Source organism: Triticum dicoccoides, chromosome 6A (genome assembly GCF_002162155.2).
Source record: "Triticum dicoccoides isolate Atlit2015 ecotype Zavitan chromosome 6A, WEW_v2.0, whole genome shotgun sequence".
Lineage (NCBI taxonomy): Eukaryota > Viridiplantae > Streptophyta > Magnoliopsida > Poales > Poaceae > Triticum > Triticum dicoccoides.
In genome coordinates this window covers 212016764-212032243 of record NC_041390.1, presented here as the reverse complement: position 1 = coordinate 212032243, position 15480 = coordinate 212016764, and positions in this window count along the sequence as shown.

The following is a 15480-nucleotide window of genomic DNA, read 5'->3' as shown; positions in this document are numbered from 1 at the left end:
GGTGTTGCCTCTGGATGAACAGGACCCCGATCAATCGAGCGGTTGGGGCTGAATGAACAGGATCCCGTGGAGGGCTGGATGAATAGGACCATCCCGTGGAGGGCAGGAGGAACAGTAGACAGTGGAGGGCAGGACGAACAGTAGCCCATGGAGGGGTGGTTGAACAGGAGCCCGTGGAGAGGGCTGGTTGAACAGTAGTCGGTGGAGTAGCGCGCGGTGGAGGCTGGATGAACAAGAGCCCGTGGATGAACAGTCGCAGGTGGAGGCTGGGGGAGGTCGACGGTGGATGAACAATAGCTCGTGGAGGCTGGAGGGGGTCGACGGTGGAGATGAACAATATCCCGTGGAGTCCCGTTTGGCGGTACGCCACACTCCTCCCGATGAACAGGACCCCCGTTTCGACCGTAGCACTCCAACACAAGTCCATTTCCTCCGTTTTGCGGTACGCCGCACCCCTCCCGATAAACAGGACCCCCGTTTCGACTGTAGGAGGTCCGTTTCCTCTGTTTTGCGGTACGCCAGACCCCTCCCGATCAACAGGACCCTGTTCCGAACATAGGAGGTCCGTTTCCTCCGTTGTGCGGTACGCCAGGCCTCGTTTCCATCGCTTGTTCCGTCCAAGCCATCCAGATGAACACGACCACGCATTCCATTCCGACCCAGCCGGTTGGCTCCCACGCATTCCGTTGCCTCCCGATGAACACGACGCATTCCGTTGCCTCCTAATGAACACGACGCATTCCGTTGCCTCCCCATGAACACGACGACGATGCTGTTTCTCCGTTCCAACCCAGACATGTACACGAGCCCTCGCCGTACGTATGCGCGAGTAGGCATCCGAGACCCCGCCCGTATGTACACATACGTGGCCGTATTTTCTTTCTTGCACCCTGGCCGCTGTACGTACGTGTACATGCTACGTGCGCGCCTCTACTACGACACGTGCGCGCCTCTACTATGACACGTGCGCGCCTCTCGACCAGTATGTATGTACACGTTCGTGACCAGAATGACAACGCTACATACACTTCGACCAGGTGGGTCCCGACTGTCAGGCACTTCCTTGACTGCAAAGATGTAGCTGGTGGGTCAGCAGTCAGGAGGCAAATCATTTTTTTGCCCGGACGCACTTCCTTGCATGCGAAGATGTAGCTGGTGTGTCCCAGCAGTCAGGGGGAAACATTTTTTTCGCAAAATACAGTGGCCCGTCCGGTGGGTCCCAGCTGTCAGGTGGAGGAATCATTATTTTTCGCTTAATAAGGAGGCACTTCCTTGCTGCAGACGTGGACCCATCTGTCAGCCTCTCCACGTACAGTCCACGTTCGATGGAAGTCGTTCCTTGACCACGTTGACCATGTCGCGCTGTCAGCGAGGCCTAGGAAGGGGACGACACGGAGGCAGGGAAGACTCAACAGTTGTTTCCCACACGGAGGGGAGTACGACTGTACGAGGGTTTACTGGTTCATCTGCCGTCGCCAGAGAATAACAGCAGGTGTGGGCGAGTAGAGGGATGGATAGGCCAGCGATGGGAGTACGGTCGGCCGGTGAGGCCTGCGCGACAGCACAGTCGGCCGCGAGGAGGAGGGAGCAGGCAGTCCCGCCGGCGCTTGTTTGAGCGGCTGGAGCAGGAACAGCAGAGATTGAAGAAGCACGACGGCCGTTGGATGGACATCCAACAGTCAGTGCTTGTGCGTCAACCTTTTTTTAGGAAAGCCTCAAATCTGTGGAAAACAGCATACAGCCCATCTGCCATTATTTCTAATAATTTATAGCCCATTTGCTAATTCTTAAGGTTTTTTTGGAGCCCATATTCTTTTTGTTAGCATTACAGCCCATATTGTGGCAACGGTTAAAAAATTATACGAAATTTTGCATATTTCGGTGCGGTCCGAACTGTTTTTAATCCCGAAATTTCGACTCACATTCAAACTGATTTTAAAAATAAATGTATATCAATATAAAATCCAACAAATTCTCCACGCATAAAAATTAATGTAATTTAAAATCTTGAAATGAAAAAGAAATATTTGAAACTAATTGCTTGTAAGATGTGTTTTAAAAATGTACAACGCATTTCTCATTACTGATGGGCCATTTTCTCGGCCATTCGAATGGAAGCTCTCCTCGTCTTGAAAGATTTGCAGCCCAACAGGCCTGACAAAGCGACTTACTTGGCAAATCACAAAAAACTGGGCTCTGGCCGTGGACCCAGCTGTCAGCCTCTCCATGTACAGTGCTCTTCCGATGGAAGTCGTTCCTTGACCACGTTGACCACGCCGCGCGGAGAGCACCACGGCGGTGGATGATGGTGAGGCCTAGGAAGGGGACGACGCGGTAGTGGAAGCCCGCGCGGAGAGGACTACGAGGGTTCACTGGTTCGGCTGCGGTGTGAGGCTGCCGTCGTTGCAGGGCCTGGCCAGCGGTGGGAATAGTAGGGGGCGGTGAGGCCTCTAAGGCAGCACAGCCAGCCATGGGAGGCAGGAGCATGCGGCACGACCGGCGCTGCTTTGGGCGGCTGGAGCAAGAAGACCAGAGATTGAAGAAGAACTACGGCCATTGGATGGACATCGTACGGTCACTGGATCTAGAATCGTTCATATTAACTAAGTTGACAAAGCCCTTCATCCTCGTCAACTTAGTAGGCCCACAAGTCAGCCTCCCAGCAAGGTGGGTCCCAGCTAGCCGGGGGAGTATTCATTTTTTTGTGCGTAATAAGGAGGCCCTTTCTGTAGGTCCGAGCTGACAGCGGGGGTGGGGGGACGTTTTTTTCACGAAATACGGTGGCCCGTCCGGTGGGTCCCAGCAGTCAGGGAAAAAGATTTTTTTTTGCAAAATACTGGTGGCACGTCCGGCGGGTCCCCGCTGTCAGGTGGAGGAATAATTATTTTGCACGTAATAAGGAGGCACTTCCTTGCTGCGGACGTGGACCCAGCTGTCAGCCTCTCCACGTACAGTCCATGTCCAATGGAAGCCGTTCCTTGACCATGTTGACCATGCCGCGGTGAGAGCACCAGGGCGGTTTATGACGGCGAGGCCTAGGAAGGGGACGACGCGGAGCCGGGGAAGACACGGCAGTGGATGCCCACGCGTAGAGGACTATGAGGGTTCACTGGTTTGCTGCGGTGTGAGGCTGCCATCGCCGCAGAATAACAGGGGGTGTGGGTGACTAGAGGGATGGCCTGGCCAGCGGTGGGAGTAGTAGGGGGTGGTGAGGCCTCCGCCACATCGCAGCCGGCCACGGGAGGCAGGAGCACGAGGCACGACCGGCGCTAGTTTGGGCGGCTGGAGCAAGAAGACCAGAGGTTGAAGAAGCACTACGGCCGTTGGACGGACATCGTACGGTCACTGGAGCTAGAATCGTGCATATTGACTAAGTTGACAAAGCCCTCCGTCCCCGTTAACTTAGTAGGCCCACAAGTCAGCCTGCCACTAAGGTGGGTCCCAGCTAGCAGGGGGTATTCATTTTTTGTGCGTAATAAGGAGGCACTTCCGGTGGGTCCGAGCTGACAGCAGGGGGAACGTTTTTTCGCGAAATACAGTGGCCCATCGGGTGGGTCCCAGCAGTCAGGGGCAAACGTTTTTTTTGCGATATACTGGTGGGCATTCGGTGGGTCCCTGCTGTGAGGTGGAGGAATAATTATTTTCCGCGTAATAAGGAGGCACTTCCTTGCGGCTGCCATGGACCCAGCTGTCAGCCTCTCCACGTACAGTATTCTTCCGATGGAATTTGGTCGTTGACCACATTGACCACGCTGCATCGACAGCACCATAGCGGTGGACGACGGCGAGGCCTAGGAAGGGGACGACGCGGAGCCGGGGAAGACGCGGCAGTGGATGCCGACGCGGAGAGGAGTACGAGGGTTCACTGGTTCGGCTGTGCTGCCGTCGCCGCAGAATAATAGGGGGTGTGGGTGAGTGGAGTGGAGGGATGGCCTGGCCAGCGGTGGGAGTAGTATGGGGGCGGTGAGCCCTCCGCGGCAGCACAGCCGACCACGAGAGGCAGGAGCAGGCAGCACGACCGGCGCTGCTTTGGGCGGCTGGAGCAAGAAGACCAGAGGTTGAAGAAGCACTACGGCCGTTGGATGGACATCGTATGGTCAGTCGAGCTAGAATCGTGCATATTGACTAAGTTGACAAAGCCCTTCGTCCCCGTCAACTTAGTAGGCCCACTATACTGGATCCCAGCTAGCAGGGGGTATTCATTTTTTTGTGCGTAATAAATAGGCACTTCCTTGCGTGCGAAGATATAGCTGGTGGGTGCGAGCTGTCAGCGGCGGTAACGTTTTTTTCACGAAATACAGAGGCTGTTTTGGTGGGTCCCAGATGTCGGGTGGAGGAAATCATTATTTTACGCATAATAAGGAGGCATTTCCTTGCGTGCGGCCGTGGACCCAGCTGTCAGCCTCTCCATGTACAGTCCACTTCAGATGCATGTCGGTCGTTGACCACGCTGACCACGCCATGCCGAGAGCACCAGGGCGGTGGACGACGGCAAGGCCTAGGAAGGGAACGACACGGAGGCAAGGAAGAATCGATCGTTGTTTTTGTTTCCCACGCGGAGGGGAGTACGACTGTATGAGGGTTTACTGGTTCGTCTGCCGTCGCCGGAGAATAACAGTAGGTGTGGGTGAGTAGAGGGATGGCTAGGCCAGCGATGAGAGTACGGTGGGGCGGTGAGGCCTGCGCGGCAGCACAGCCGGCCGCGGGGAGGAGGGAGCAGGCAGTCCCGCCGGCGCTTGTTTGAGCGGCTGGAGGAGGAAGAGCAGAGATTGAAGAATCACGACGGCCGTTGGATGGACATCCAACAATATACAGGCCATCTGTGGAAAGCCTCAAATCTGTGGAAAACAGCATACAACCCATCTGCTATTATTTCAAACTAGCACACATGCCCGTGCATTCCAAGGGGATAATAAAATTACATGCCTCTAGTTTAATATAAGAATGGATCAAGACCCCACATGTTTGTAATCTCTAATTCAACATGGCACTCTTTAATTAGAGCCAAACCAGTATATTCTCCTTTATTAGCATTTGCCAACAATTTCTTTCTTAAGAATTTATTGGCACATGGAAAGCGACCACCGTTAGTAATTTATGGTGCCCATTATTCTGAACAAGCCGACTTAACTCAATATGTCGGGTGCGGATCAGGCCAGTATGGAAGTGCCCAAACACACGACCTGAATGACACGACCGCATGTTGCTAGCCATTCAAACAAACTTGTCTTGCTAACCAACGGTCGACGTGAATATATAAGAATATAATGCAACGTTAGATTCAAACATTTTTATTTATTTTTTTGAACTTTTCAAAAAATAATAAGTATGAACTACCAAATATACTTGGTAACGTGAATAATTTTCCAAATTACAAACAACTTTTTGAAAATTCCATACATTTTATTTTAAACACAAACAAAAAATTTGAACGCAACATTTTTGAAATTTACAAACATTTCTTAAAAGCATTAACCTTTTATAAAAATATGATCTTTTTTTGAATTTTTGGAAAAGGGAACGTGTTTTGAACATTTAGAAGAAACTTAGGAAATGTGCTTTTAATGCAGAAATTATTTTGAATTTTTGAACAGATTACTAAAACATGAAAAAATTTAAATTTTTAATATTTGTTAAATCTTGAATAAATATGGAATATCCAAAGATTGTTTTTAAAATGTGAATAATTTTTCAAAATGTTACAGAAAATAGGAAGGATAAAAATAATTAAATTGCAAACATTTTTGCAATAGAAACACAATTTTGTCATTCATAACATGAACTACAGAACTTTGCAACGTGAACAATTTTCCAAATTACGATTTTTTATTTTGAAAATTCCTTACATTTTTGGAAAAATTAGGAACACAAAATTTGAGCGAAATATTTGATGAAATCAACATATGTTTCTTAATAACTTGAACATTTTTTAAGAAAGATTTTTGAAAATGTGGACATGATTTGAGTATTCAAAAGAATTTTAGAAAATATGTTTCTTCACTAGAAACATTATTCACAATGTTTGAACATATCGCTAAAACAAGAATAGTTTTCGAATTTGGAAAAACAAATGTTGAAATATTTGGAAAAAGTTGAAAAAACAAAATAAAAAATGTAAATAATGTTTAAATTTTGAAAAATAAATTTAACGACAAAAATAATAAAATTCCAAACGTTTTTTAAAATAGGAAAACATTTTTGTAACTAATAACTTTTTACGAAATTGTGAAAATTTACTGATGTTCCAAACATTTTTTTGTATTTTCTAATTTCAGATAAAAACTTGGTATGGGAAAAATAAAAAGAAATAGGAAATAAAAAGAGAATGAAACAGGAAAAGAAAAATTGAAATAGAACATAGAAAAATTTTGTGCGTCCCAGTCTTGGGCGCCCTGTATTTAGCTCGAACTATTTGCCGCACTATGCAGGAAATAGGATTTGTATTGCTCATGGGCAGGAAAAAATATGCTGACTTTACTAGGCCACCAAGTGCTCGGCCCACGTACGAAATTCTGCCCCTACAAAGGTTTAATACCACCTCGGATAGGGGAAAACATATTTTGGTGGTGAACGGATGAAAAAATTGGAGAAACGCACCTTGCTTTAATAGTAGGTATAGGTAATTTATAGCCCATTTGCTAATTCTTACGGTTTTTTTGGAGCCAATATTCTTTATGTTAGCATTACAGCCAATATTGTGGCCACGGTTAAAAAATTATACAAAATTTTGCATATGTCGGTGCGGTTTGAACTGTTTTTAATCCCGAAATTTCGAGTCACATTCAGACTGATTTTAAAAATAAATGTATATCAATATAAAATCCAATAAATTGTCCACGCATAAAAATCTATGCAATTTAAAATCTCTAAATGAAAAAAAAAGATATTTGAAAATAATTGCCGGTTTGATGTGTTTTAAAAATGTACATCCCATTTCTCATTACTGATAGGCCATTTTCTCGGCTAGCCGAATGAAGCTCTCCTCGTCTTGAAAGATTTGCAGCCCAGCAGGCCTGACAAAGCGACTTACTTGACAAATCACAAAAGAACTGGGCTAGCCATTTTCAAAAAGAAAAAAAACTACTGGGCCGGTCTGTGGTAAACATAAAAGAAAAGGTTGTCTAGACAGGCCAGAGTGTCCCGCACAGCCCAGTTGACACCCTGCTTTCGTCTTAAAAACAAATTAGATAAATGTCACTCCAATTATGATGATTCATAAAAATTCCACTGCAATTTCCAAACTTTGAAAAATGCCACTGCAATTTTTGCCAATTTTGAAAAACGCCACTGCAGTTTGCAAACTTTGAAAAACGCCCGTCCAGACTTCGAAAAATGTCACTAGAAATGGCATGAAATGGCATTTTTTTAAAGTTTGGAAATTGCAGTGGCATTTCCCGGATACACCAGATTTGGAGTGGCATTTATCAAATTAACCCAAAAAAATAATAATTGGGCGAGCTGCTGGGTCCCTGGTGTTAGCCGCTCGTTATGCAATTCTCTCGTTTATTGACTACGTTGACAATGGCATGGGACCCAGATGTCAGAAATCCACTAGGAGGAGCCATTTTTTATTGGCTTGAAATAAGGAGGCACTTACTTGCGTACTGCCATGACCTTGGCGGGTCCCTGCTGTCATCCTCTCCACGTACAATACCAGTTAGTCGTGCTTCAAAACTGATCAGCACGCCATTAAAAAAATGAAGGTCGATAACTAATGCGGCACCTCGGGCCAACGCGGCCAGATCAAATTTTGCACGAGAAATTGCGCACCATGTTTCGTTGACATGTGGTCTCATTTCAACATATCAGTGAGACGACGGCGAGTAGTAGGAGTATTTCTGAACGGACATGTAGGCCGGGGCGCCTCTTTGTGAACCGTGGCAAACTCGCAACCGTCCACCGACTCTTCGCCTTTCCCTCTTGATTGGGAACTGCTGGCACACGCTCTTCCTCTCCCTCCTCCCATTTCCTTCCGCCCTTCACCCTTTCTTCTTCCATTGTTCGATCGTCTTCTCCATGGAGGGAACAAGCCGGAAACGACCCCGTTATTCTTGCCTCGATCTGAAAGATGACATGGTGGAGGAACTCATAGATCGGTGCGACGTCATCACCTCGGCTAGCATGGCAGGTTCGTTCAAGCCCATTCTCGACTCAACTAATAGCATCATTACAAAGAACCCAAGAGTCAAGGAGCGGTTTGATCGCCCCTATCTTCTTCGCCGTGACCCTGATGACTGGCGCCGGCATGATGGAGGCCTCGCCCTGTGCCAGTTGATGCCGTTTGATAATGATACGTCTGATGTTAAGATGCCATCGCTCGAGGGCAAGGCTTGGGCGGGCGCAAATGGAGATTGGGTTGTTTACATTGGGTCCAACTGCGAGTGGGAACTTGTGAATGTGTACACTCGTCACCGGGTTCCACTTCCAAAAATCTCAGCACACTGCCCAGAGGTTGAGCACACCGGTAATGTATGCACGTTCAAATACGATCATGGTGACAGTCTTCTACGGAAGATAGCAATTTGTTGAGTTCCCAACTGCTCTTGGAATTACAACAACTATCAATTTGTTGCTATCTTCGCAAGCTTGTTGCCGTCCTTCGTGGTTCGACTCGATGGATATTGCTCAAAAATTAGTTTCTGTACACGGATGAGTATTGTGATGAAATTCAATACGAGGGCCTTGTGTTTGATGCCACCACTCGTGGCACTGTTTTTGCATGGCAAAGTAGTAGTTTTGGTACGTTTGTCTTCCACCGTAATTATAATTGTTTCATCCACATGCATGCGGGTTAGGAAGTTTCCCTTTACTAGTTAACCTTTTTCTTGTGTTCCCATGGTCCTGTGAACATCCCACCACCTATACTTGAAAAAATTGATAACCAAGGGGGAGATGACGATGGTGATGATCACGAGCATGAGGACGAGCAGCGCCGATATACTCTGTGGCGCCTGGCAACTAATTCCGATGGATCACCTCTTCTTGTGTGTATACAACCCACTGATGATGTTACTGGTAAGGAAGCAGGTGTCTCCCATGGTTGCACTCTCCGGACCTATTCCAACACCCGTTACATGGTATTCGGGATGGATACTAGTGTGCTAGCCCCAACTCCTTCTCCCTAGCACAGAATTGATAGTATTGGAGAAAACTCGCTCTTCCTTGGACAAAACTATCCGATGATGGTGAAAGGCGATCCAACTGCTGTTGGTACATTTATGAGAAGCAACTGTGTCTATACCTTAGACATTTGGGTGGTTCCCTACCCTCGTACTGATATAGTAGGCCGCTTCAGCCTGGATGATCGGTCCTGCGTTGGACTCCAGATCGACAACAGATGGCCCGTCCCAGAGAATCACTTGTGGTTCAAAGCAAGCATTTCCAACGCCGCGGAATGGTTGAGTTGAAGTTCATTTCATGGCTTGTTATTTGTTTTGTGGTGAAAACTTTAGTATTTATAATGTATCCTCGTTGCAGATGTGGGTTGATGACCTGTTGTATGTAATAAAATGATATGCCTATGATAAACTTACTAAATTTGTGAATGGCTTTCGAGTCGCTTCTCTAAATTTGTACTAGCTTCACATGCTTCGCACGTCGGGCGGGTGTTTTTACTGTAGCCATATGTTAATGTGTTCGTTGTACATAACCAGCACCTCGAATCCTCGATACTAGTATACTATATACTAGTAGGAGTAAGTAGTAGGAGTAGTAGGGTGGCATGGGACAGAACAAGCATTCACGTCCAGGAGTACGACACACACCACCACCACGACATCCATCTGACACCATATTATTTCTTGGAATCCGTGCTAGAGCAATCTCTTCAAGCTCGTCGTTTCTCTAACTTCAGCCATCGCGCGGCGGGCGAGGTGGGGGTTTGCCGATAGTCGGTTTCCTTAACTGCGGTCCAACTTGTAAGGCCAACTCCAACGCACGACCCCAAACGGACCTCCATTTTGCACGAACTCCAACGATAATTTTGACTAGAAAAGCAAGACCAAATAAAACAAGAACCACAAGAATACATTTTACTACTCCTGTAAGTTGGATTAGTGCCTTCTTGATGCATTCATAGTTGATCTGCGGAGGCTCGATCTTGCGTGCTTCTTTCTTCTTCGAGTGTAAAGAAGTAGGCATTGCTTCCTCGCATCTAGTCTCATGTCTAGCCTCTATTCTAGTAGGAGTATCAACAAGTGCACTAATCTCATCCAATAGCAGAACCGAAGATTTGGTCGGATTCTTCCTCCTTTTGCCGACACGTGGGACATCCAGCATCCAGGTCGTGTCATGAAAGAAAATTGAGTGGTAGTTGAAGCCATGAGATGTGCATCTTGGGTTAAACTGTAAATATAATCTTACTACTCTTGAGTAACTCCAAAAGCGGCCATTGAAGATCTTTATTGGATTTGTTTTTCATCACCAGCATGTCGAGGTGAAAGATGTGCAGGTTCAATGGGTCCTCTTGCGTTTTCATTGACATGTGGGGCCGCATGTGAGCAAACAGACGATGGGCTCCGCGTGTCCGCTGGCTGGCTGAGAAGAGAGATAGAGGAGGGCTAAGCACGGACTGCAGGAAATTTGTTCTAAGTACCTCGCTATGGCCCTGTTTGGATCATGGGGTAAGATCTAGTTTGGGTTAGTTGAAGGATCAAATAACCCAAAAGTATCCAAACAGGGAGGGTTAGAGTGGGTTAGTTTCATCTAACCCAACTATCCCGGTGGAGAGGTGATTATTTGGGTTAGAGTGGGTAAGAAAATAACTCTAACTCTAACCGTGTTAGAGTATCCAAACAGGGCCATAGGCTCGATATAGTGGGCTGGCATGGGCCATAACTCAGTAGCATTCACGTCTAGCAGTACGACACACGCCACCCACACGAGTCCCATCCGACACCAATTATCTTGGAGTCCGTGCTACAGCCATCTCTTCTCCCTCCTGTTTTCTCAGCTATCCGACAAGATAATTACTGTAGCATCATATACTACTACATGGATTTGACGGAAAGATAAAAATACATACGGATCCACCAACATTCAACGACATCCTCACGCCCTAGTGTGCCGGGTCACCAACCGACATGTGAGGAGCAGCGGCGTTGGCGGCGAGCTCAACGTGCTTCTGAATAGTGCCGTCCAAGGTTGCCCTGCGCTCCAAGAAGGCCAGCATCCTATCGTCCTCCTCTTGCATGTAGTAGTCCTTATGGACGATTTGCGCGTAGACGTGGGTGATTCTGTCGATGGTGTCTTGCTACGCCAGGCACTGCGCGGCGAGCGCGACCTCGAGGTGGACATTCTTCGGCGCGACGGCGGGCAGTCGCAGGGCCACCAGTGCGTTGAAGAGGTTGTTACCATAGTGGCCGTTGAGGGTGGCGGGCATCGCAGAGCCTAGGAGCGGCGGCTGGAGGCTTACGTCAAAGTCGTCCGCAAGCTTCTTGATGACGGTGAACTTGTCGAGGAAACCGACGAGGACCTCGTCGAACAAGGAGATGAAGCTATCGTCCAAGCGACCCCTCGCCCTGGCGGCCTCAAGCAATACTACCTGGAGACGTTCCTTGGTGCCGGTGGACGTGGTAGTACTCCTAAATCCATACGATGGTGCTACTATTACTAGTAGTAGTACTACCAATGTAGTAGTAGGAGTACTAGCACTATACTACATGTTGGTCAAATTATTACGTGTTGCTCCTCACAGTGAAGTGACAAGACCCTGCGCCGGAGATGACACCTGAGTATAGGCACCGTGTTTGGCATACCATAGTCAGCCTCACCATCTGCAGTCACTATAATCATGGATATAGAGCTAGCCTGCTTACAACTATCCCTGTTCGACATAATTTCCCGTGCGTAGATGCCCGTGCATTGCATGGAACACCAAGATTTGGGGTGGACGGCTCCGGCAGCGGCCATCGCGCCAGATTTTTCCACGGCCTTCTACTCCTAGATTATGAGAGACAAGGAGTTGTTTGTAAATAGGGAACAAGTGCGGGCATCTTTTTGCAAAAATGGAGAAGCTTGGTTTGTTTGCGTCAGATCTAGATCCGATGGCTATTGGTGAAAGATGGGAGGCACAACATCATCACCAACTCATGACCTGTTTGATTCGCAGGATTTTGAAAACGCAGGAATAGGACACGGCAATATTACAAGTTTCAAACTGATATTACAAATGTTAGGAGTAATGCTGCACCTATGAAGAGGGAATTACTAGGAAGTTTACGTAAGAAATTTTGTTACTTTAGGTGGATGCAACATTATCCTACAAACTAAAATCCACCGCCCTGACAAGTCACTAATGGGAAAATAAGTTTTCGAGTCTCTGGCCACTTGTTGTTTCAAAAACAAATTTAGCTTCTGAAGAGAAATGAGCTCCACCGTGTACCCGCGCGGGTGTGGCTGGGCACGAAGCGTGAGTACGTGCACGGTGCACCTATTCTCTTCTTGTATACGTACACCACCTACGTGGGGTTGTGTGAGAGAGATACAAACCTAGAGAGATATAGTGTGTGGGTTCTTGAGAGTTTTTTTTGTGGGGGGGTCAATCAAAAAAATTACCATATGCAATGTGTGTGAAATAGAGTCCTGGATATAACATATATATAGAGGGGGCGATCCACGAGAAGAGAGTGGAGGTATCATCGGCTTGAGGTCTCCGATGATTTGTGTGTGTGTGTGTGCGCGCGCGATCGATAAAGAGTGCCATCGAATTTGTGTGTGCCCACGTCAAAGATATAGAGTGGCTGGCCTACTGGAACGTGAGATGGGACATGTGCAGTTTGTCTCTGTGGCATGGATACCTACCTGCAGCGCTCGACTATCGGTGTGTGGTGGGGGAAGAGGGAGGCCCAATTAACTATAGAGGTACAATGGCTGGTATATGTGTGGAGGAGGAGAGAGGCCTACCTCATGTATTAAGGAGATCGATCTGCCTCATGACTTAAGGGAGATTGATCAGCATCCATGCATATGTGTAGGAGATGAATAAGGTTGGGAGAGAGACAGAGCTAGAGTGTTGGAGGGGGTGGTAGTGGAGTTGCTTCTAACAAATGGTGGGATAGGCTTGCTAGACAAACGGAGGGCACGCCCGCAATATCAATAAGAGAGGAGATGTCTGCTTATTGTCTGTGCACGTGCGTGTGAGAGACAGGTTAGGAGGCATGCACGAATGATGAGGGGGGACGATGTGGGTGTGGTAAGAAGACGTAACTACATAGGAAGATCAATCGCCCTTTGTAAGATAAAGGAGAGACATAACTTGTGAGGTACGTCGATCGATGGGGGGTAGTTAAAGTCGATCTAGGTATATGTTGGGAGATTGATCGGTATACATGCATGTGTGTGTTAGAAGCAAATGAGGCACAAGGAGAAGGATAGAGAGAGAGAGGGACGCATGTAGGAGGTGGTACGAGAGGCATACTATATCGAGGGGGAGGAGTGTGCGAGTACGAGAACGATGAAAAGAGTGGTGGGAGTGAGGCATGGACAGTGACAAGAGAAGAGGGGAAGCTTGTGTTTGTGCTAGGCACACCTGGCTAGAGAGGCATGTCAATCGATGTGTGCCGTAAAGAAGGAGCTGGGGGGCCTACACACACCGTGGGTGAATGACCTGAAGTGAAAAGACGAATTTGCGCGATGGAGCTAGAGAATGCTGAGGGAGGGTGAGAGGGATGCGGGCGTGTGCATGCACAAGAGAAAGTTAGCGCTAGCTACAAAGATAAGAGGGTTGTGTGGGTGTAAAAGACGAATAGAGATCATATATACTTCATTATAAAAAAGCGAATTCGGATATTTGAAGAATTTATCATAGTGTTTCAAACCGACGGATGTGTGAATATATATAACGGTGATACACATGGTGTGGTTATGAACATGGTATACTACATTTAATATGTTTTATCTCTACTCTTATAAAAAACAGAGTTGTTGATGATGGTGTGCCTGCCATCCTGCATTATAGGCCGTCTGATTTATATCTGGCGGATAGCAAGGAAACTATGATGGTTGAAGTTGGCAACAATGATGATTGTAGATTCTTATTGAAATAGACAAACGAATTCAAATTTAGTTCGAATTGCAGCGGTAGTATAGGCATTTGGAATGCACTAAAATGTTGGTATGAGTAGGTTACATGCATTATACAGCAAGCGAAAAAATTTAATCGGACATAACATGGATTCATACTCCCTTCTTCCATCTATATAGGGCATAATAAGATTTTAAGACCGCCTTTGACTATTGACAAGATTAATAGTACATGACATGCACAATGTGAAAATTATATCATTGAAAGAACCTTTCACAGACGAATTTAACGGTGTGCTTCGTGTAAGTTGCATGCCATATATCATTGCTCTAATATTTGGTCAAAGTTAGCATCGAAAAACGCATTAGGCCCTATATAGATGGAAGGAGGGAGTAGCTTTGAATAGCATTTGTATAGTAAAACGAGGCAAGACTCTCTCTTTGTGTGGTGTGAATAGTTTTATTTTTTTCGTTTTCTTTTTGGTTGAGGGAAGTGCGAATTTATTTGGTACGTACAAGTACAATATTATTACACGTTAGGCTTGTCCCTAAAATTCAACCCGCATCTTGTTATATCCCGAAAATTCAGATATCGTGTTGCCAAAACTGGCGCCTTCACAACCCGCGCCTTGCTATCCCGAAATTACAACGCGCGCGAAAACTCCCTCCAGCTGCCAAATCCCGACACGCGGAATCCCCTTTCTAACCCTGAGCCGAAAGGGCTGCTAGTTCAAATTGGTGGGGCGTACTTTTGTAACACACCCTACATTTTGGACAAGCGCGTTCCTAAGTCATGCTTCACCCCCTCCCATCGCCCCCTTTTCGCCATTCGAAATCCCAGGCCTCCATAACCTCTCCGCTCCATCCGCGAAACACCACCCTCCTCTGTCTGCCACGTCACCGCTGCCCAGCCGGAGCCTCTTCCCCGACAACGTCGTCCAGCGCAACAGCTCGACGTCCCTCATCCACCTCCCCGGATGAGGATCCATCGTCCATATCGCCGTCCCGCCGGTTCAGCCGCCCCGTCCTCCACCTCCAAGGAGCTGCTCCGACGATCGCCTCATTTATCGCGGCTGCTCCATCCCCACAGCACCGCCTTAACCTGCTCCATCGGAACCGCAACATCCTCACCGACTCCTCGGACGAAGCCGAGGCCTACTCGGCGCCACCAAAGAGGTTGTACACTCATCGCATGGCACCTTCTCCTTAACTCGACCACCCGGCGCCGACATTGCTTCATCCCGCACCCCCATGGAGCGACTACCTTGAAGCCGGCGCCGCGGGCGACATCTCCACGGCGGCTCTCCCCCTGTGAGAGGCCCCTTCGGCGGCGGCGTCCATACCAGCCGGATCTGCTGCTGCTGCTCCGGCTCTCGCTCGATCGCTCGCTCGCCCAGCTGCTGCTGCTGCTGTTCTCCCCCTCGCTCATGCTGCTGCTCTGCTCCGATTAAGCCACAC